Raw genomic sequence first — 21,799 nt, 5'->3', positions numbered from 1 at the left:
TCTCCGGAAGCTGACTGTGCCCCCCCCTTTTAGGCAGTTGCAGTGAGGGAAATTCCGCAATGACTTTTGCTTTCCCTCTCACTCAGAAGTGGACTCCTGAGGAGCACATTGAGTCCATCTGGAAAATGTAATTAAAATAGGATCAGGTGACAGCCCTCCCACAATCCACTTGGGCGATCTGTGCCCTGTTCCTAGCTGCCCTTTGACTCACTGCTCACCTTTGTTCTGCCATTTAGACATTCTAATCCCCTTATGGGCCACTATCAGCTTCTTAGCCTTAATCACCATCATTTACAATCCTTTTTTCTTTCTGTCCACAACATTTTTGTGCATCCCCTGGCCCCATATCCAGTATCACCATTCCACGCACCCCCCCCCCCCCCCACCCCCCCCGTATAAATCTGACTCTATTTCCCATCCTCTCCAGCTTTTAAAGAGTTATCCAGACTCGAACGTTCCAGTGGGGAGCAACGTTCATCTTCCTGATTTGGAACCTCGGGTGCGCGACGCCAGCCTGATGCAGAGAGAGTCCGGAACCTTCCTTCACCGAAGACGTTGGAGGATTCTTCAGTCTTTAGGGCGGAGTATGTTACAACCCGCAAGGGTCTTACGAAGTGAAAACAATGAACTTTCCCATGAACCTCGCTGAATATGAGCTTCCATATGAACATTCTCTCTCCACAGATTCTGTCAGATCTGCTGGGATGGTCCAGTATTTTCTGTTTTTGTTGTGACAGCAAATTAAATCTGTGACTGGAAATCCTGACCAGGGCTGCTCAAAGTCACCCTGTAAGGTCATCTGCAATCTCCCCATTGAACTTCAACAGCTTTCCACCAGCCATGCTCAGCCATTGGGCTAGTATTGCACGAATGTGTGAAGTCACATGGAGGACAACCCTAAAGGAATGCATAAGGCTGATTAGTTTACTTCACTTGGCAATATGGTTTGTTTTATAAATTTGTTTATTTTATGTTGGTTTTTATTTTTACATTCTGGTTAATTGGAGGCTTCTCAAAGGCAATTAGGGATTGGCAATGTAATAATCTTTATTAGTGTCACAAGTAGGCTTTCATTGACACTGCAATTAAGCTACTGTGAAAATCCCATAGACACCACACTCTAGCCCCTGTTCGGGTACACTGAGGGAGAATTCAGAATGTCCAATTCCCCTAACAGCACGTCTTTGGGGCTTTGTGGGAGGAAACCGGAGCACCCGGAGGAAACCCACGCAGACAAGGAGAGAACGTGCAGACTCCACACAGACAGTATCCCAAGCTAGGAATCGAACCCCCAGGTCCTTGGCGCTGTTAAGCAACAGTGCTAATCACTGTGCTACTGTGTCTAGCCAGCGATATCCAGATCCTGTGAAAGAATACAAATATAAGGTTGCACTGGTCATTTACAGAGGGAAGGGAAGGTGGGAGATGGTTGATGAATGGAGAATTGGCGTTGCGATCACGAGAATCAGGAACAGCCTGGCCTGAAAGGGGCCGAGTTGATTGCCTCCTCCACTGCTCTTCCTCCTCCTCCCTCTGTTCTCAGCTGCACGCTGTACGGTTGGTGGTAAGGACTCTTCCCTCATGAGGGCGAGATTCTGCAGTCTACAGCAGATCATCATGAATCTTTCAAGCTCTACAGTGCTCCTCCAGAATGGCCCAGGCAGCAGAAGCATTGTATCAGCATGCTTTATCATATTTGACATGACAACATGGCTCTACCTGAGGTGATGGTGCCAACAATGCGCAGAGGTTGGGTGTGAACCTGTTGTTAGTAACTCTGTACCGTTTTGGTTATTGTGGTGGCTCAGATGCAGACGGCACGGTAGACGGCAGTCGATGAAGGCATCATAACTGCTTCCGTTGACCTGCATAATTCTTTGCATATGGTCACACCCCAGCTGAATGTTGAGAGAGTGGAATCCCTTTTGATTGGACGTATCTTAGAGCTGATATGTGGCATCTGTGACACAATGTGTGCAGTCAATGCCACCCTGCACCATGGGCAATCCTCGCAAAGTTAAGTGCACACTTAATCTGCTGCTCTCCAGCACGAGAGTGAAATCTATTCACTGTCTTGGAATGCAGAGTATTACAAATGACAGAATTGTTAAGGCGCAGATTTAGCCCATTGTACCTGCACCAACCTTCCAAACGAGTATCATGAGTTGGTGCCTTTTCCCAATACCTGAGCACATTTCTATTCAAGGTATCATCTAATACCCTCTTGAATGCCTCAATTGATGCTGCCTCCACCACACTCCCAGGCGGTGTACTCCAGAACCGAACCACTCTGCGTTCGAAAGATTTTTCTCGCACCACATTTACTTCTTTTGTAACTCACTTTGAATCTGTGCTCTCTAGTTTTGATCCTTTTACGAGCAGGAACAATTCCTCCCTATCTACTCTGCCCAGCCCCCTCATGATTTTGAGCACCTCTATCAAGTCTCCTCTTAACCTTCTTCTCTCCAAGGGGAACAGTTCCAACTTGTCCAATTTTAAAAAAAAAAATAATTTTTATTGAGATTTTCACAAAATATCAACAAGAAAACAGTGTTAACAAAAAAAGAAAAAGAAAAACATAATAACCCCCAAAATCAACTCCCCCACCCCAGTAACTACAAAACGAAGAAATAGATAAGCACCCGGCATATTCAATAAACACATGTACACATTTCTTCCCGCCCCCGAAACAAACCCCCTCCCCTCCCTCCCTCCCTCCCCCCCCCCCCCCCCCCCCCCCGGGTTGCTGCTGCTGCCGGCCTATTTTCCTACCGTTCTGCCAGGAAGTCAAGGAAAGGCTGCCACCGCCTAAAGAACCCCTGTACTGATCCCCTCAAGGCACATTTCACCCTCTCCAATTTAATGAACCCCGCCATATCATTGATCCAGGCCTCCACGCTTGGGGGCCTCTCATCCTTCCACTGAAGAAGAATCCTCCGCTGGGCTACTAGGGACGCAAAGGCCAGAACACCGGCCTCTTTCGCCTCCTGCACTCCCGGCTCCACTGCAACCCCAAAAATTGTGAGTCCCCAACCTGGCTTGACCCTGGATCCTACCACCCTCGACACCGTCCTAGCTACCCCCTTCCAAAATTCCCCCAGCGCTGGGCATGCCCAGAACATATGGGCATGGTTCGCTGGGCTCCCCGAGCACCTAGCACACCTGTCTATGCCCCCGAAAAACCTACTCATCCTCGGTCCCGGTCATGTGGGCCCTGTGCAGCACCTTGAACTGTATGAGGCTAAGCCTCGCACAGGAAGAGGAGGAATTCACTCTTTCCAGGGCATCCGCCCACGTCCTCTCCTCAATCTCCTCACCCAGCTCCTCTTCCCATTTACCCTTCAGCTCCTCCACCGAGGCCTCATCTTCTTCCTGCATTACGTGGTACACGTCCAAAATCCTCCCCCCTCCAACCCACATCCCCGAGAGCACCCTGTCCCGTACCCAATGTGGGGGCAGCAGAGGGAACCCCTCCACCTGCCGCCTGGCAAACGCCCTAACCTGCATGTACCTAAACATGTTCCCCGGGGGAGCCCAAACTTCCCCTCTAACTCACCCAGGCTCGCAAACCTCCCATCCACAAACAGGTCCCTCAACGTCCTAATACCTACCCTGTGCCAGCTGAGAAACCCCCCATCGATGCTCCCTGGAACAAACCGGTGGTTCCCCCGTATCGGTGACTCCATCGAGCCCCCCACCTCCCCCCATGCCGTCTCCATTGCCCCCAGATTTTGAGGGTAGCCGCCACCACCGGGCTCGTGGTATACCTCATTGGAGGGAGCAGCAACGGCGCCGTTACCAGCGCCTCCAGGCTCGTGTCCACACAGGACGCCATCTTCATCCTCTTCCATGCTGCCCCTTCACCGTCCATTACCCACTTCCGCATCATCGCTGCATTGGCAGCCCAATAGTACCCACAGAGGTTGGGCAGCGCCAGCCCTCCCCCCCCCCCCCATCCCTGCCCCACTCCAAAAACACCCTTCTCACCCTCGGAGTCCCATGCGTCCATACAAATCCCGTAATACTCCTGTTGACCCTCCTAAAAAAGGCCTTCGGGATAAGGATGGGGAGGCACTGGAACAGGAACAAAAACCTCGGGAGCACCGTCATCTTGACTGACTGCACCCTGCCCACCAGCGACAGCGGCAACATGTCCCAGCTTTTAAACTCCTCCTCCATTTGCTCCACCAGCCTAGTGTGGTTAAGTTTGTGTAGGACCCCCCAGCTCCTAGCCACCTGGACCCCCAGGTACCTAAAGCTCCTCCCTGCCCTTTTCAGTGGGAGTCTACCAATCCCCTCCTCCTCATCCACCGGGTGCACGATGAACAACTCACTCTTACCCAGGTTAAGCTTGTACCCTGAAAAGCCCCCTAATTCCCTAAGAATCTTCATCACCTCCGGCATTCCCCCCACTGGGTCCGCCACATATAGCAACAAGTCATCTGCGTAAAGTGACACTCGGTGCTCCTCCCAACCCCGCACCAGACCCCTTCACTTCCTCGACTCCATCAACGCCATGGCCAGGGGCTCAATTGCCAATGTAAAGAGCAAGGGGGACAGGGGACACCCCTGTCTCGTCCCCCGGTACAACCGCAAGTACTCCGACCTCCTCCTATTTCAGCGCCGGCCCTAGGGTTGCTGGCGCCCCGGGCAAGCTGAACTTCAGCGCCCTTCGGGGGGGGGGGGGGGGGGGGGGGCGGCGGGGGGGGGGGGGCCGGGGGGGGGGGGGGGCGGGTCGGGCTGAGGCGGCGGCGGGTCGGGCCGAGGCGGCGGCGGCGGGGGGGGGGGGGGGGGGGGGGCGGCAGGTCGGGCCGAGGCGGCGGGGGGGGGCAGCGGGTCGGGCCGAGGCGGCGGGGGGGGGCGGGTCGGGCCAAGGCGGCGGGGGGGGGGGGGCGGGTCGGGCCGAGGCGGGGGCGGACGCGGCCACCGCGCATGCGCGGGTTGGCACCGGCCCAACTGCGCATGCGCGGGACCCGAGTCTTTGGCGCCCCCTAGCACATGGCGCCCCGGGCGACTGCCCGAGTTGCCGGTACCTTGGGCCGGCCCTGTCCTATTCGTGGCTACGCTCGCCATCGGGGCCGCATAGAGCAGCCTCACCCAACGGAGAAACCCCTCCCAAAACCCAAACCTTTCCAACACCTCCCACAGATAACCCCACTCAACCCTATCAAAGGCCTTCTCCGCGTTTAATGCTACCACTATCTCCGCCTCCCCTTCTACCGCCGGCATCATTATAACATTCAGAAGCCTACTTATATTGGTGTTCAGCTGCCTTCCCTTCACAAACCTCGTCTGGTCCTCATGAATTTAAAAAAAAAAATTTAGATTACCCAATTATTTTTTCCAATTAAGGGGCAATTTAGCGTGGCCAATCCACCTACTCTGCACATTTTTTTTGGGTTGTGGGGGCGAAACCCACGCAGACACGGGGAGAATGTGCAAACTCCACACAGACAGTGACCCAGAGCCGGGATCGAACCTGGGACCTCAGCGCCGTGAGGCGGTTGTGCTAACCACTTGGCCACCGTGCTGCCCTTGGTCCTCATGAATGACCCCGGCACACAGTCCTCTATCCTTGTGGCCAAGATCTTCGCCAACAGCTTGGCATCCACATTTAACAGTGAGATCGGCCTATATGATCCACACTGCAGGGGGTCTTTGTCCCATTTAAGGATCAAGGAAATCAGTGCCCGTGACATAGTCGGGGGCAAAGGGGGGGCTCCCTTGCCTCGTTAAAGGTCCTAACAGGGGGCTCAGCAGGTCTGCGTAAATTTTATAAAATTCGACTGGGAACCCATCTGGCCCCGGCACCTTCCCCGACTGCATGCTGCCTATCCCAGTAACCAGCTCCTCCAGATCAATCGGCGCACCCAGCCCCTCCACCTGCCCCTCCTCCACCTTTGAAAATCTCAGCCTGTTCAAAAAGCACCCCATTCCACCCCCCCCCCTCCACCGGGGGTTCGGACCGGTACAATTCCCCATAAAAGTCCCTGAAGACCCCATTAATGTCCACCCCCCTTCGCACCACATTTCCTCCCCTATCCTTCACTCCAATCTCCCTGGCCGCATCCCGCTTACGGAGCTGATGCGCCAACATCCTACTCGCCTTCTCCCCATATTCGTACACCGCTCCCTCTGCCTTCCTCCACTGAGCTTCCGCCTTTCCGGTGGTCAGTAAGTCGAACTTGGCCTGAAGATTACGCCGCTCCCTCAGCAATCCCTCCTCCGGAGCCTCTGCGTATCTCCTGCCCATCTCCCCCACCAACCTCTCCCTCTCTCTTTGCTCTCCCCTCTCCCTGTGGGCTCGGATGGAAATCGACTCCCCTCTAATCACTGCCTTCAATGCCTCCCAGACCGTCCCCACTCAGACCTCCCCATTATCATTGGCCTCTAAGTACCTCTTGATACACCCCCGAACCCGCCCGCCCACCTCCTCATCCGCCAGTAGTCCCACCTCCAGGAGCCAGAGCGGGCGCTGGTCCCTCTCCTCCCCAACTCAAGGTCTACCCAGTGCGGGGCATGATCCGAAATGACTATGGCCGAATACTCGGCATCCTCCACCCTCAAAATCAGCCCCCTGCTCAGAACAAAAAAATCGATCCGGGAATAGGCTTTATGCTCGTGGGAGAAAAATGAATACTCCCTGGCCCTCGGCCTCGCGAACCTCCAAGGATCCACCCCTCCCATCTGGTCCATAAACCCCCTCAACACCTTAGCCGCCGCGGGCCTCCTGCCCGTCCTGGACATGGATCGATCCAATGGGGGATCCAGCACTGTATTAAAGTCCCCCCCCCCCCCCCCCACAATATCAGGCCCCCTGTCTCCAGATCCGGAATGCGGCCCAACATGCGCCGCATGAAACCCGCATCATCCCAGTTTGGAGCGTAGACATTCACCAACACCACCCACTCCCCCTGCAGCTTGCCGCTCACCATCACATACCTCCCGCCACTGTCAGCCACCACCTTCGACGCCTCGAACGACACCCTTTTTCCCACCAGGATCGCCACCCCCCGATTTTTTGCATCCAGCCCCGAATGAAACACTTGGCCTACCCAGCCCTTCCTCAGTCTAACCTGGTCCGCCACCTTCAGGTGTGTCTCCTGGAGCATAACCACGTCCGCCTTCAGCCCCTTCAGGTGCGTAAACACCCGGGCCCGTTTGACCGGCCTATTCAGCCCCCTCACATTCCAAGTTATCAGCCGGATCAGAGGGCTCCCTGCCCCCCTCCCCTGCCGACTAGCCATGACCCGTCCCCTGCCCGCCCCAAGCCAGCGCCCTCCGCTCAGCCCGTTCCCCACGGCGGCAAACCCCCACCCCGGCCCCCCCTGCATACTCCAGCTCCTTCCTGGCCATTTCAGCAGCAACCCGGTTGCCTCCCCCCCCCCCCCCCCCCCCCACCACCAGCTCCCCACACTCCAAGTCACCCCCCAACTTGAGCCTATCCACCGAACCCACGCAAAAAGACAGCGCCCCACCCGCCCCAGAAACAACACACAACCAGCATGAAACAGCATGAAACAGAGAACACCCCCCCCCCCCCCACCAAAAGTTAACACATTTATTTACAAACCCCCGACCCTCAGTTAGAGTCCAACTTCTCGGTCTGCACAAAGGCCCACGCCTCCTCCGGGGACTCAAAATAAAAGTGCCGGTCCTTGTAGGTGACCCACAGACGCGCCGGCTGTAACATGCCAAACTTCACACTCTTTCTGTGGAGCCTTCGTCCGGTTGTACCCAGCCTTCCGCTTAGCCACCTCCGCACTCCAGTCCTGGTAGATCCGCACTACCATGTTCTCCCACTTGCTACTCCGTTCCTTCTTGGCCCACCTAAGCACGCATTCACGGTCAACGAACCGGTGGAACCGCACCAGCACCGCCCGTTGCAGCTCATTCGGCTTGGGCCTCCTGGACAGTATTCTGCGGGCCCCCTCCAGCTCCAGGGGCCCCTGGAAGGACCCAGCTCCCATCAGTGAGTTCAGCAAGGCGACCACATAGGCCCCCAGGTCTGACCCCTCCAGCCCCAGTGAGACCCAGGATCCACAACTTTTTCCGCCTCGACTGGTTCTCCATCTCCTCGAATCGCTCCTGCCACTTCTTATGGAACGCCTCATGCATCTCCACCTTTACCGCGAGGGCCGCGGCCTCATCCTCTCTTTCGGAGGCTTGTTGTCGGAGCTCCCGGATCTCTACCCCCTGGGCTGTCTGCGTCGCCAGCAGCTTTCCGTATTAGCCTTCAGCGAGTCTAGCAGCTCCACTTTTAGCCCCCGAAAACAGTGCTGGAGAGTCTCCTGCTGCTCCTGCACCCACTGCCTCCATTCCTCGAGGCCTCCGCCGGCCGCCATCTTGTTTTTCTTCCCCCGCTTTTTTCTAGGTGCTGCCACCGCTATTTTGCTGGCCCCACTCCTGGTCCAGACCATAGAACACTGGGGATCTGCTGCTGACACCTTCCCACGTCGGGAATCGTCGAACAAGTACTGCTGGGGGCCCTTAAAAGAGCCCAAAAGTCCGTTCCTGGCGGGAGCTGTCGAACGTGCGCCTTAGCTCCGCATAGCCGCAATCGGAAGTCCCCAACTTGTCCAAACTATCCTCATGACAGAATTACCTTCTTATGGTGGATGACAAACGGTCACATACACCAAATGTCACCTGCGCCAGCCCAGCAGGACCAGAAGCATGAAGGTTCCTGGTCACGGACAACCCCACAACCACTGGCAATTAAATTCCTGCCCTGCTCTGCTGCTACATTTGTGGCTGCAGAGGGTGACAGATTTCAGTGAGGAGGTCCAGAGTGAAGCGCAGTGTCTGACACATTGTTCCTCGGTGAGGTTCAAGTTGGAGAATTATTCCCTGAGTGGATATAGCCTCCTGCCAAAAGCCCTCATCCCTCTCCTCCCCTCCCCCCCTTTCAGAAACTAGTCCAGCTGTACGTGACCTCAGCTCGTTAATGCATACCACTACACCCTTGCCTGGGAGCAAGCGATTTGTGGTGGAACCGTTGAAGCTACTACCAATCCCTGGATATGTGAGGAATTTTAAAGAGCTGTCGAAACTACAATTGCAGCAAGAGCCATCAGAAATCAATCACCAACTAACCTGGTCCATTTAAATAACACTGGTGGAGTGGTTCCTTCCTATTGGTGGATGCATTGGTGTTACTGGAGCAATGTGACAGTGTGGCATCAAGCCATTACAGCTCAATCTGCTGACTCTGCACCTTCCTGGTGGACACCGCATCAATATGGTTCCGATGTGGCCTATACCAGGAATGCATGCTACGGCCTCCATCTTGGAGGCAAAATGACAATTGTGGTGCCATAAATGTGGGCACGAAGGGGCAACATTCCGTGGCCTCCATTGATCCCATTTTCTAATAAAGAACAGATGGCCCCAATTGCTTCAGAGATTTGGTCCAAGGACAATCAGGTGGAAATGACAACACAGTCGTTGAGCAGGATTTGCCCGTTGTGTTGAGGGTTAATTTATGTACTGCAAAATTCCATAGAACCATTGAGTTTCCGTAAGTATACATAGAATAGCTATGACAGGCTACGAATGTATTTAAATATTAATTGATGGGACGTGGGCTTTGCTGGCTTGCCCATTCCTAAATGCCCTTGAGAAGGTGATGGTGAGCTGCCATCTTGAACTGATGCAATCCATGTGGCGTAGCTACACCCGCAGTATTGTTGGGGGGGAGTTCCAGGGTTTTGATCTGGCATAATACGTGAACAAGGTAAATAACAATTCTTACGCAGGTAGCTGTGCCCAAAAATATTTTGTGTTTCATACAGGTTTGAAAGATTCTTTATGAACACACGGGGTAGTTTCACCACACCTTTCATGGACTGCAACCATCTCATGAATTGGTGACAAATGTCAACACATTGTTTGTTTTGTAGAGTTTATGTTGTGCTGGAAGAACAATTCAGGTACATACCATCAAAAGAAAAAAATGTGATCTGAAAAGCATTGAGCAAAGAAAATGTAGCCCTACCCAAAATGAATCATTATTATAACCACATTTCACGTGATGCAGTAACATGAAGAAAATTCTAAAATAGGTAAGTGATTAAAACAGTCCCAGACCATGGATCCTCCGCATTGCCGGCAGCGCACTCACGCGCCCGGATTTCCCGACGGCATGGGGGGGTGGCCACAATGGGAAACCCTTTTGGTCAGCTGCCGCTGCCGGCTGGGGGAGCGCCACACCAGAAAACGGGCCTAATTGCTCATGATGAACATGATAATGAGCTGCCTCCCTGAAACACCATTGTCTATGTAGTGTAGGTACGCTCATAGCACACTTCGGGACAGTGAAGGAATGGTTATATATTTCCAAGTCAATGAAGTGTCTGACTTGAAGGGAAACCTGCAGTTCGTGGTGTTCCAAGGCGCAGCACGGTAGCATTGTGGATAGCACAATCGTTTCACAGCTCCAGGGTCCCAGGTTTGATTCCCGGCTTGGGTCACTGTCTGTGTGGAGTCTGCACATCCTCCCCGTGTGTGCGTGGGTTTCCTCCAGGTGCTCCGGTTTCCTCCCACAGTCCAAAGATGTGCAGGTTAGGTGGATTGGCCATGGTAAATTGCCCTTAGTGTCCAAAATTGCCCTTAGTGTTGGGTGGAGTTACTGGGTTGTGGGGATAGGGTGGAGGTGTTGACCTCGGGTAGGGTGCTCTTTCCAAGAGCCGGTGCAGACTCGATGGGCCGAATGGCCTCCTTCTGCACTGTAAATTCTATGATAATCTGCTGCTCTTGGTAAAGGTTGTGGATTCAGAAGATACTGTCGAAAGAGCTTTGCTGAGTTGTTGCAGTGCATCTTGTAAATGGTAGACGCTGCTGCCAGCGTACGTTGGTGGTGGAGGGAGTGGTGGGTGAAGAAAGTGGATGGGATGACAATCAGGCGGGCTGCTTTGTCCTGGATGATTTGGATTGGGATTTTGTTTATTGTTGTCACGTGTACCGAGGTACAGTGAAAAGTATTTTTCTGCGAGCAGCTCAACAGATCATTAGGTACATGAAAAGAAAAGAAAAGAAAATACATAATAGGGCAACACAGGGTACACAGTGTAACTAGATAAACACCGGCATCAGGTGAAGCACACAGGGGTGTAGTGTTAATGAGGTATTTTTCTGCGAGCAGCTCAACAGATCATTAGGTACATGAAAAGAAAAGAAAAGAAAATACATAATAGGGCAACACAGGGTACACAGTGTAACTAGATAAACACCGGCATCAGGTGAAGCCTACCATTTACAAGATGCACTGCAACAACTCAGCAAAGCTCTTTCGACAGTATCTTCTGAATCCACAACCTTTAGGGGGCCTCACGGTAGCATGGTGGTTAGCATCTATGCTTCACAGCTCCAGGGTCCCAGGTTCGAGTCCCGGCTGGGTCACTGTCTGTGTGGAGTCTGCACGTCCTCCCCGTGTGTGCGTGGGTTTCCTCCGGGTGCTCCGGTTTCCTCCCACAGTCCAAAGATGTGCGGGTTAGGTGGATTGGCCACGCTAAATTGCCCGTAGTGTAAGGTTAATGGGGGGATTGTCGGGTATACGGGTTACGTGGGTTTGAGTAGGGTGATCGTTGCTCGGCGCAACATCGAGGGCCGAGGGGCCTGTTCTGTGCTGTACTGTTCTATGGAGTTCTATGGAGGTCAGTCCATAAGAGGGTCGTTTCGGAGTCTGGTAACAAGTCTGGGGAAGAAGCTGTTTTTGAGTCTGCTCGTGCGTGTTCTCAGACTTTTGTATCTTCTGCCCGATGGAAGAAGTTGGAAGAGTGAGTAAGCCGGGTGAGAGGGGTCTTTGATTATGCTGCCCACTTTCCCCAGGCAACGGGAGGTATAGATAGAGTTAAAGGATGGGAGGCAGGTTCGCGTGATGGACTGGGCTGTGTTCACAACTCTGTAGTTTCTTACGGTCTTGGGCCGAGCAGGTGCCATACCAGGCTGTGATGCAGTTGAACGTCTTGAGTGTTGTTGTAGATGCTCTTATCTGGGCAATTGGAGAGTGTTCTATAACTTTCCTGATTTGTGCCTTGTAGATGGTGGACAGGATTTGGGAAGCCAGGAGGTCAATGGCCTCCTTTCTCATCCTTGGCAAGCCAGGATGAGATAAGCATCCTGCAGGGATGTCCTCCTTGAACTGAGATGACTCACCTCCAACAACCACAACCATGGTCTGTATCTTCCTTTCTGCTTGGTATGACTCCAAGTAGCACAGAGTTTTCCCGCTGATCCCCATTGACTCCAGTTTTGCTAGGGTTCCTTGATGGCATACTGGGTCAAATGTTACCTTGAAGTCAAGGGCAGTCGCTCTCACCTCACCTCTGGAGTTGAGCTCTTTGCTTCCTGTTTGATCAAGTTTGTAATGAGGTCAGGAGCCGAGAGGCCCAGGCAGAACACAAACTGAGAGTCAGTGATTGGGTTATTGCTGAGTGGGTGCTGTTTGATAGCTCCTTCCAGCACTCTGTTGATGATCAAGAGTAGACTGGTGACACACCAATTAGCTGGTTTGCATTTGTTCTGCTTTTTGTGGACAGGACAGAAGTGGGCAATGTTCCACATTGCTGGGTGGATGTCAGTGTAGTGGTTGTGCTGGAGCAGCTTGGCTAGGTGTGCAGCTCGTTCTGGAGCACGTGTTCAGTATTATTCTGCTGCTGCTGAGGGCTCATAGATGCCCAGTTTTGAGTTGCGAGAACTGTTTGAAATCTAATCCATTTAGCATGATTTTAGTGTCACACAAAACTATGAAGGGTATTCTCAGTGTGAAGATGGGACTTTGTCACCACCATGACTGTGTGGTGGTTGCTCCTGCTGATTCTGCCATGGACAGGTATCTCAGGCAGACAGGTTTATGTGGATGAGGTCAAGCAAGTTCTTTCCTCTTGTTGGTTCCCTCACCACCTGTCACAGCTCCAGTCGTGCCATTATGTCCTTTAGGACTCGGCCAGCTCGGTCCATAGCGGTGCTACCAAGTCATTTGTGTTGGTGGACATTGAAGTCCCCAACATGTAGTACATACTATGCCCTTGCCACCATTTGTTTTTCCACCAAGTGGTGCTTAACTTTCAGCTGAGGGTGGTGGTGGTGGGGAGAGGCATTAAGCCATAACCAGCAGGAGATTTCCTTGCCGGTGTCTGACCTGATGCCATGAGACTTAATGGGGCCCAGAGTTGAAAACTCCCTGGGCAACTGTCTCCCAAATGTGTACCAATGTGCTGCCACCTTTGCTGGGTCTGACCTGCCGTTGAGAGGGAACAGACATAGGGATGGTACTGGGAGCTGGGACGTTGGTTGTAAGGTATGATTCCATGAGTATGACTATGTCAGACTGTTGCTTGACTTGGTGTGAGACAGCTCTCCTAATTTTGTCACAAGGCCCCAGATATTAGTAAAGCGGACTTTTGAGCGGCAACAGGGCAGGGTGTGCTGTTGTCATTTCCGCTGCCATGGTCGATACTGGGTAGTCTGTCCTTCATTCTTTTCTGTAGCCTTTGTAGCTGTAGTTGTAGGTTTTGATACAGCTGAGTAGCTTGCAAAGGCATTTCAGAGGGCTGTTAAAGGTCAATCACATTGCTATGGGTTTGGAGTCACTTGTCGGCCAGACCCAGGTATGGACAACAGATTTCTTTCCATTAAGGACATTAATGAACCAGGTGAGTTTTAAAAAAAATGAAAATTGACATGATCACTATTATCAAGACTAGCTTTTTAATTCCAGATTTGTTCACTGAATTTAAATTCAATCAGCTGACGTGGTGGGAATTGAACCCATGTCACCAGAGCATTAACCTTGACCTCTGGCTTATTGTTCCGGCAACATTGCCTCTGCGCAACCATCTCTCCTAATTTCACAGTTGATTGATAGCTCTGAGCATTTAGAAAGAGTTCAGGTGTCTTTGATGTGGGGTTATTGTTTTCTCTCTGGGATTCATAACATTTAGGGTTTTAAATGGATTGAATGGGTTTTTAATCAAAGGGAGTGTTTTCAAATGTGGTGAAGTCTGTAATAGACATTTAAAACTTTATTTTATTTCATCTCAGCATGACTCCTGAGGTCTCCCCATGGTGAATACTGGGTGCGTTGGGGCGTGGGTGTCAGTGGAAAAGGTGGTGGATGGAGCACACAAATTAACACTAAGTTGGTATAGAACATAGAACAGTACGGCACAGAACAGGCCCTTCGGCCCTCGATGTTGTGCCGAGCAATGATCACCCTACTCAAACCCACGTATCCACCCTATACCCGTAACCCAACAACCCTACCCCCCTTAACCTTACTTTTTAGGAAACTACGGGCAATTTAGCATGGCCAATCTACCTAACCCGCACATCTTTGGACTGTGGGAGGAAACCGGAGCACCCGGAGGAAACCCACGCACACACGGGGAGCTCACGTGCAGACTCCGCACAGACAGTGACCCAGCCGGGAACTGAACCTGGGACCCTGGAGCTGTGAAGCATTTATGCTAACCACCATGCTACCGTGCTGCCCTTATAGGGGCTAAGAAGTGCAACGAGGGTGGGTGGATGGACTTAGGTTGATACAGAGTGTATGAGGGGCCATGGGGAGTGGGTGGTATGAGTTGGCATGGGTGAGGCTTGGAGAGTGTGGAGAGGGAGTGTGAGAGGTGAGGGCTTCCCAACCAATGGGTTCCTGCCAATTCCCAGAAATTGAGCAGAGACCCATTTAATAACAAGGTTGTTCTCGGTGCTGCAAGTGCTAGGCAACACGTGGCTAAACGCGCCAGACATGGGACACTATTTCATTTCCGTTAAATTGCGCCTATAGTTTGATTCCCACACCAGAACTTGCTGGCCATGAAAGGTGCATTCATAATTGGCCAAAAAGTTGCTTGTCAACCTGCAAAATCTTTCCAATATGTCTATGATAGCTGGTAAGAAAGGGGGACACTCTTGGTCAGCTAGACCCGTGAGGTAGATATAGCGCCAGCTACCTTTTCATGTTAAATGACTCCATGTGTGCAGGGCCTTACCACAGACTGTACTCCAATAGCAAGAATCCTTCGAGAGAGAGAGAGAGGAAATTATATAGCGTGCTTTTGAAATTAGTTGATGCAAGTTTAGAATCTACCTGGGAGATTCTTTCAGGTATTATGTTTCCGGAAAAAGTATATCCTTTGGGTATTGTTCAAATACATAAGACTGAAAGTTGGCACCTACATGTTCTCTGAGTCCCAGTTTGAAGGGTGACGTGTGTTGGCAAGAAGCAGAAAAGTCTGGAGTCTCCGATATAATGTATCTGCCTCCAAATCAGGTCAATTTTTGAACAACAAAATAATCTAAATTTGTGGAGTTCTGTCTATTCCTCCCTACTCACAGCCCAGTGAACACTAACAATGAGAGCCTTGCACACAATGTGAAATGATCAATGAAACCATCAATACAACACTTGGCTGTGGTAAAAATGATGAATGATGCGCTGGGTTGCGTTGCCAAAAGGAAGGATCGTAAATAAAATGGTGCAATTAAGAGAGGTTTTCTTGTGATTGTAGCCAAGTACACTGGGATTGTCTAGGCGCAGCGAATATTGGGAAATTGGGTGGGTTGGAGTGCATGCCAGTAAACCTTCCAAAAAAACTTCCTATTAATTAGTTTGGTTTGGTTCCTTTCTGGGCATTAAGGCAACATTTGACCGAATGCGACATAAAGGCAGCCTGGCATTACTAAAGTCAATGGGAACAGGGGGGAAAACCATCCACTGGTTGGAATCAGAACTAACACAAACACCTAACCAAGAAAAATCAGGCAATCTTTGTCTTTTTAGGGCAGCACGGCGGCGCAGTGGTTAGCACTGGGACTGCGGCGCTCAAGACCCGGGTTCGAATCCCGGCCCTGGGTCACTGTCCGTGTGGAGTTTGTGCATTCTCCCCATGTCTGCGTGGGTTTCACCCCCACAACCCAAAGATGTGCCGGTTAAGTGGATTGCCCACACTAAATTGCCCCTTAATTGGAAACAAAAATAATTTGGTACTCTAAATTTATAAAAAGAAAAAAAAAATCTTTGTCTTTTTTAATTTTTTTCAGTGGAAACTAAGATACATTGCTTTAAAATTTCCATTTCAGTATTCTTAGAATTGCGATTTCAAAAACATTCATTACGCGTCCTGCCAAAGTTTCTTTTCCACCAAAAAAACAAACCCATATTTCAGTAAGAAGTCTTACAACACCAGGTGAACCTGAGGAAGGAGCTGCGCTCCGAAAGCTAGTGTTTGAAACAAACCTGTTGGACTTTAACCTGGTGTTGTAAGACTTCTTACTGTGCTCACCCCAGTCCAACGCCGGCATCTCCACATCATGAAATATGTCACGCTTGGAATGGGATTTGTTACTTTTGTACCCTTCTGACAATGACATTCTGTTCATGACCAGATAACCATACCTTCATTCAGTGATTTAGGCAGGCTCAAACCGTGGAACAATGTGGGAGCTTTCACTGGATCTGTGCCTGGGAAACAGAAAATACTGAAATATTCCTCAAATCAAAGCATATATTTTAAATTTGTTTACAGGATGTCAGCATCACTGCCTTGGCCAGCAATTATTATCCACCTCTATTTGCCTTCAAGAAAGTGGTGGTGCCTTGTTGGACCTCTGTAGTCTCTGAGGTGTAGGTGCATCCATAGTGCTATGAGGGAGGGAATTCCAGGATTTTGACCCAATGACAGTGAAGGATGATGAGTGACTTGAAGGGGAACTTCGAGGTGGTGATGTTCTCGTGTCCTTCTAGGTGGTAGTGGTCGTGGGTTTGGAAGGTGCAGCCTGAGGAACCTTAGTGAGTTTCTGCAGTGCATCTTGTGGATGTTACGCAGGCCTGCCACTGTTTGCTGGTGGTGGAGGGATTGAACGTTTGTGGAAAGGTTAGCAGTCAAACCGACTGCTTTGTCCTGGATGGCGTTGAGCTCCTCGAGTGTTGTTGGAGTTGCACTCATTCAGGCAAATGGAGAGTATTCTACTGCACCCCTGACTTGTGCCTTGTAGATGGTGGGCATGCTTTGCGGGGTCAGGAGGTGAGATACTCGCTGCAGGATTCCTAACCTTTTACCTGCTCCGGTCACCACTGTGTTTATATAGCTAGTGCAGTTCATGTTTCTGGCCAATGGTAACTCCCAGCATGATGATGGTGATGCTGTGAAGAATGCACCAGGCCACTGAAAATGTGGACATTTGTTCCGGTGTGTATTGAAGAGGTCCTCGTAAGCAATCTGGGCATTAGAAGCATTGCTTTAATATGCTGATGATCTGCTCCATGATATTCCTGGTGGTCCCATGGCTCTTATTGACCACACATTGTCCTAGTGTGACTAGGTGCCGGGGTGGGGGGGGGGGATGATTGTGGTTGTGAACAGGATAGCCGGCAATCACCGATATGATGGATTGCACACGGCACAGCATTTGCTGCACATTAATTGAGTGGTAGCCCTTACTGTCCCTGTGCTTCACTCCACAAGCACGGGATGCCCACTGAACTACATGTGTGCAGTTAATGGTGGCCTTTACCCCTGGGAACACATCCTTGAAAAGGATTAATTCTCACCCTCCTTCTCTCTTCTTCGGAGGACATGTTGTATTCATCTCACCTGGCATAGATGGCCTCTCTTGCCTCCTGGGTGCATTGTTGAATGGCATTCTGGAAAATATTACTGATGTCACCTGCTCCTGCCTGGAAAGTTCAGGGCACAAAAAAGTTCAATGTGATTGTGACCTTTATGGCCACTGACACCCCTGTCCTGAGGCCACTTATGGTTGTGTGTGACCTTTCAGTCATCACCATCATTACTGTAGTTGACTGAAATGATCTTCCTTCCCTTCCTGTCCTCCTCTAATCATGATTTTTCCTTCTTTTCTGCTGTCCTCCTGTTGGTGGGATGTACCTTGGGTAAGGCAGTCATAACCTGTTCATACAATACTTGCAATGAAGGAAACAGAGAATTAAAAAATTGTCAATACGTGCTTATTCACTGAAATGTCATGGCATTGTATCAGGGCGCACCCACTGACTTGGCACCCGTACTGCCTTACCAATCTCATCATCTCCCATGGGAAGAACAGAGTTCAGCCATGTGAACAGTGTTGTGTCATCTGTGGCTGAATTGATGGTCCTCCTGTCTCGGAGTCAGATTCCAGGAATTGTGCACAACATTTAGGTTTAGCCTCCAGTACAGTACTGGAGGATTGCTGCACTGTTGGATGTGCTGTGTTTTGAATGGACCATCAATGAGGCCCTGTCTGCCCTCTGAGGCAGATATAAAATATCACATGACACTATTTTGAAGGATGGTACCCACAGTGTCCTGGTCAATACCTAGCCCTCAATCCATATCACAAAAATAAATTATCTAGTGATTATCGCATTTCTGTTTGCGTGAGCTGACTGTGTGCAAATTGGTTGCAGTGGGCGCGATTCTCTGGAAAAGTGCTGCAGTGAGCGGGAATTGCCACGAGTTTCCCAGTGCTCAACCTGGCGAGGCTGGCAGCACTATTCAACGTTAATTGGTCCGCTGAATGAGGTCTCACGGGCTTCCCGTCCCGAATGCCGGCTCGTTAGCTGATTCACCGTGATCGCAGTCATCAGCCCCACTAACAAGGTCGAGCAGCACTTAGGCTGCACTTGCTCAGCCAACCCCAGCCAGCTTGCAACAATGGTACCGAGGTGACCAGCCCCATGATTCAGGGACACTGACCTGGGGAGGCTCCTGGACGCGGTGGAGGCCAGGAGGGATGTCCTGTTCCCCCGAGGTCACGGAGAGTCAGCCTCAAGGCAGTTAGTGCTGCCTGGGATGAGGTGGCAGCTACCGTCACCTTGGGGAGTGTGACCATGGAGGACTGGCCTCCAGTGTCGGAAGAAGGCCAACGGCCTACATCGGCCAGCCAGGGTGAGTAGACACCAACATCCCAACCCCCAATTTCCCAAGGGAGAATCCAGCCAGGCGACCTCCATCCCCCTCCCCTGACAGTACTCGCTCTACCCACCTCTTTAACCATCCCTCCACACCAACCCTCTCTTCATACCCACCCCCAGAACTGTAAACCACGCATGTGGCTAACGATGCCGTCTCTGTGTCCCCTCAGGAAAAGATCTCCCATAATCGGGAGGAGAGGCCCAGACTGGCAGTGGGGTGGCGGACTTGAGAATCCTCACCTCCTTTGAGGAGCGGGCCCTGGAGGTGACCGGGATGCCAAGGACAGGGCGGTCACCCATGCGGAGACTGCGGACGCCGCAGAGATGAGGAACCACCGGGCCCCATCGGCGAGCCTGTCAAACATGAGTCATGATTGCCTCACAGAATGACCTATCCCTCCCACTGAATACTTGTCCATTCTTCTGCAGGTCCTCCAGCTGATGGCGTAGCCCATCCCAGGCGCCCTCATAGGGGAGCTCCGAGGATGCAACTGTTTTGGTTGCAGCACATTTGGTGGGCAGCACGGTAGCACAGTGGTTAGCACAGTTGCATCATAGCTCCAGGGTCTCAGGTTCGATTCCCGACTTGTGTCACTGTCTGTGCCGAGTCTGCACGTTCTCCCTGTGTGTGCGTTAGTTTCCTCCGGGGGCTCCGGTTTCCTCCCACAGTCCAAAGATGTGCAGGTTAGGTGGATTGGCCATGATAAATTGCCACTTAGTGTCCAAACGGTTAGATGGGGTTACTGGGTTATGGAGATAGGGTGGAGGGTGGAGGCGTGGGCCTAAGTGGGGTGCTCTTTCCAAGGGCCGATGCAGACTTGATGGGCTGAATGGCCTCCTTCTGCACTGTAAATTCTATGATCTGTCATCCCCACCCTCCACCAGTGCAGATACACACACCTTGGTTGGACATGTTAGTGGTCAGGCTTCTGGGGCACAATCTGGCGAGCTCCACACTGCTGCTAATGTACATCAGGTGGAGGAACCCCCAGGTGAGACAGCAAATGGAGGGCTGCTGGATTATGGGACCCAGCTGGGTCCCAGCCTGATGCTGCGCCCCTGGTACAGAGGGAAATGTTAGGGAGCAGCCAAGACGTTCAGAAGGAGAAGTCAGCATCAATCCAGCTGATCCATAGCCGCTTGGAGGAGTCCAAGAGGCTATGGGCGCAGGAGATGGTGCCGGCAATGAGTGGCACCGAGGCCAACACTGCTAGGGTGGCGACCGCAGTGGAGAGCCTGATGCACGACGCGGCACCGTGAGTGAAGGTGATCAAGTTGTCACGCAGTCGGTGACGGGCATGGCTGAGGGTCTCAGCAGTATGTCTGCTTCACTGAAGGATGTCACCCAGTATCAGGCCGACCTTGATGGGGTTCTGCGGGACATGTCCCGCTCTCAGATGGGAATGGCCGAGGCACTGTCCAGTTTGTCCTAATCGCTGGGCATGGCTGAGGCACTGCAGAGCATGGCCCAGTCACTGGGGGATGTGTTCCAGTCACTGAGGAGCATCGCCGAGGGTGTCGACACAATGGTGCAGACCATGAGGAACTGCCATGGATGGCAGAGCCAGATGATGCAGGGGCAGCCGGGACTCAAACCAGATGCTCTCCAACCCAAGGTGAACCCCAGGGCCCTATGGGCACCAACCAAGAGGAGAAGGTGCCGAGCGCCAACCGGGACCCGTCCCATGTAGCGGCAAGGGTGGCCACCAGCACTCCCGTGTTCCACCCCTTTTATGAGGCTGCATCACGTGGTCAGCACATGGGACAGGGTGGCACGGCTGTGCATGTGCCGCCGACAAGTGAGCCAGGGCCCCCGGCCCCAGAGCCCCCAGAGGATGCCCGCCAGGAGCATCGAAGGTCACGGGACGAGATAAGCAGCTGGCTGCCCCCACCTCAGATGTGTATCCTGGGGAAACACCAAGACGTAGTGGTAGATCCAGGAGGGCCAAGCACTTTGCACATCACTGAGGCCACTGGGATAAGGGGGGAGGGGTTAGGTAGGGGGTGGGATTGGGGTCTGGGGGGTGGCACTATCGTGAATATTGTACAGCACATTAAACAACTCTCTGCACAGCCATTATGATACCTTTGGCACTTTCCTCCGCAATATGAGCTGATCCCCAGACCCTTTTCCTGTCTCTCCAGGCAACCTCCCCAGGCAACCCCCCCCCCCCCCCCCCCCCGTGGCACCTACCCACCCTCCGGCCGTGGTCATGTCCTGGGAGCTGTGTCCCATCCCCTGGGTGTTAAGATGTTGGCCACTGTGTGTGTGGTGTTGACTCCCACACAGTGTCCAGGTATCAAAGTTTGATTGGGATGCTAGGCAATGACTCCCACATGCTACATGTCCCACCTACCCACTGAAACCCACTTGACATGTGTCAAGTGCTCACTTAACCACAATTGCCAATTCCCTATTAGCGATTGTCTTCAGCCACGCAGGCAGAGACCTCAGCAGTCGGTGCGGGTTATGGGCGATCGGTAGGGCAGGTGGACAGGACAGAGGTTGCCCCCAGCATGGGGTTGGGATCCAAGGGTTGGCACGCTGGTGCCGCAGGCGATTACCCCCCTGGTTACCCCTCCCAGCACCTCTCCCCCACCTTCCCATGGTGGCCCACCCCTGTGGAAGGTCCCCATCCTCAGCCGAGTGTCCCCCACCGCCCGCCGAGAACTGGGGTGGCATCGCCAGCACCTCCGGTCTCTTTGCTACTCCCCTCCTCGGCTCACCACAGAAGCCCTTCCAGCAGGTTCACGTTTTTAAAAAGGATTACCAATCGGTGCCAGTGTGACCACTTGCTGGAGAGGCCTGATAATGACAGGAGGCCGTTGGATGACAGGTGGCTCTCGTTAATTGTATGGAAATGGGCCTTAAGTGGT

The sequence above is a fragment of the Scyliorhinus canicula genome, chromosome 11, assembly GCF_902713615.1.
Source record: "Scyliorhinus canicula chromosome 11, sScyCan1.1, whole genome shotgun sequence".
In the NCBI taxonomy this organism is placed as follows: domain Eukaryota; kingdom Metazoa; phylum Chordata; class Chondrichthyes; order Carcharhiniformes; family Scyliorhinidae; genus Scyliorhinus; species Scyliorhinus canicula.
This window is presented reverse-complemented; position numbering follows the sequence as displayed.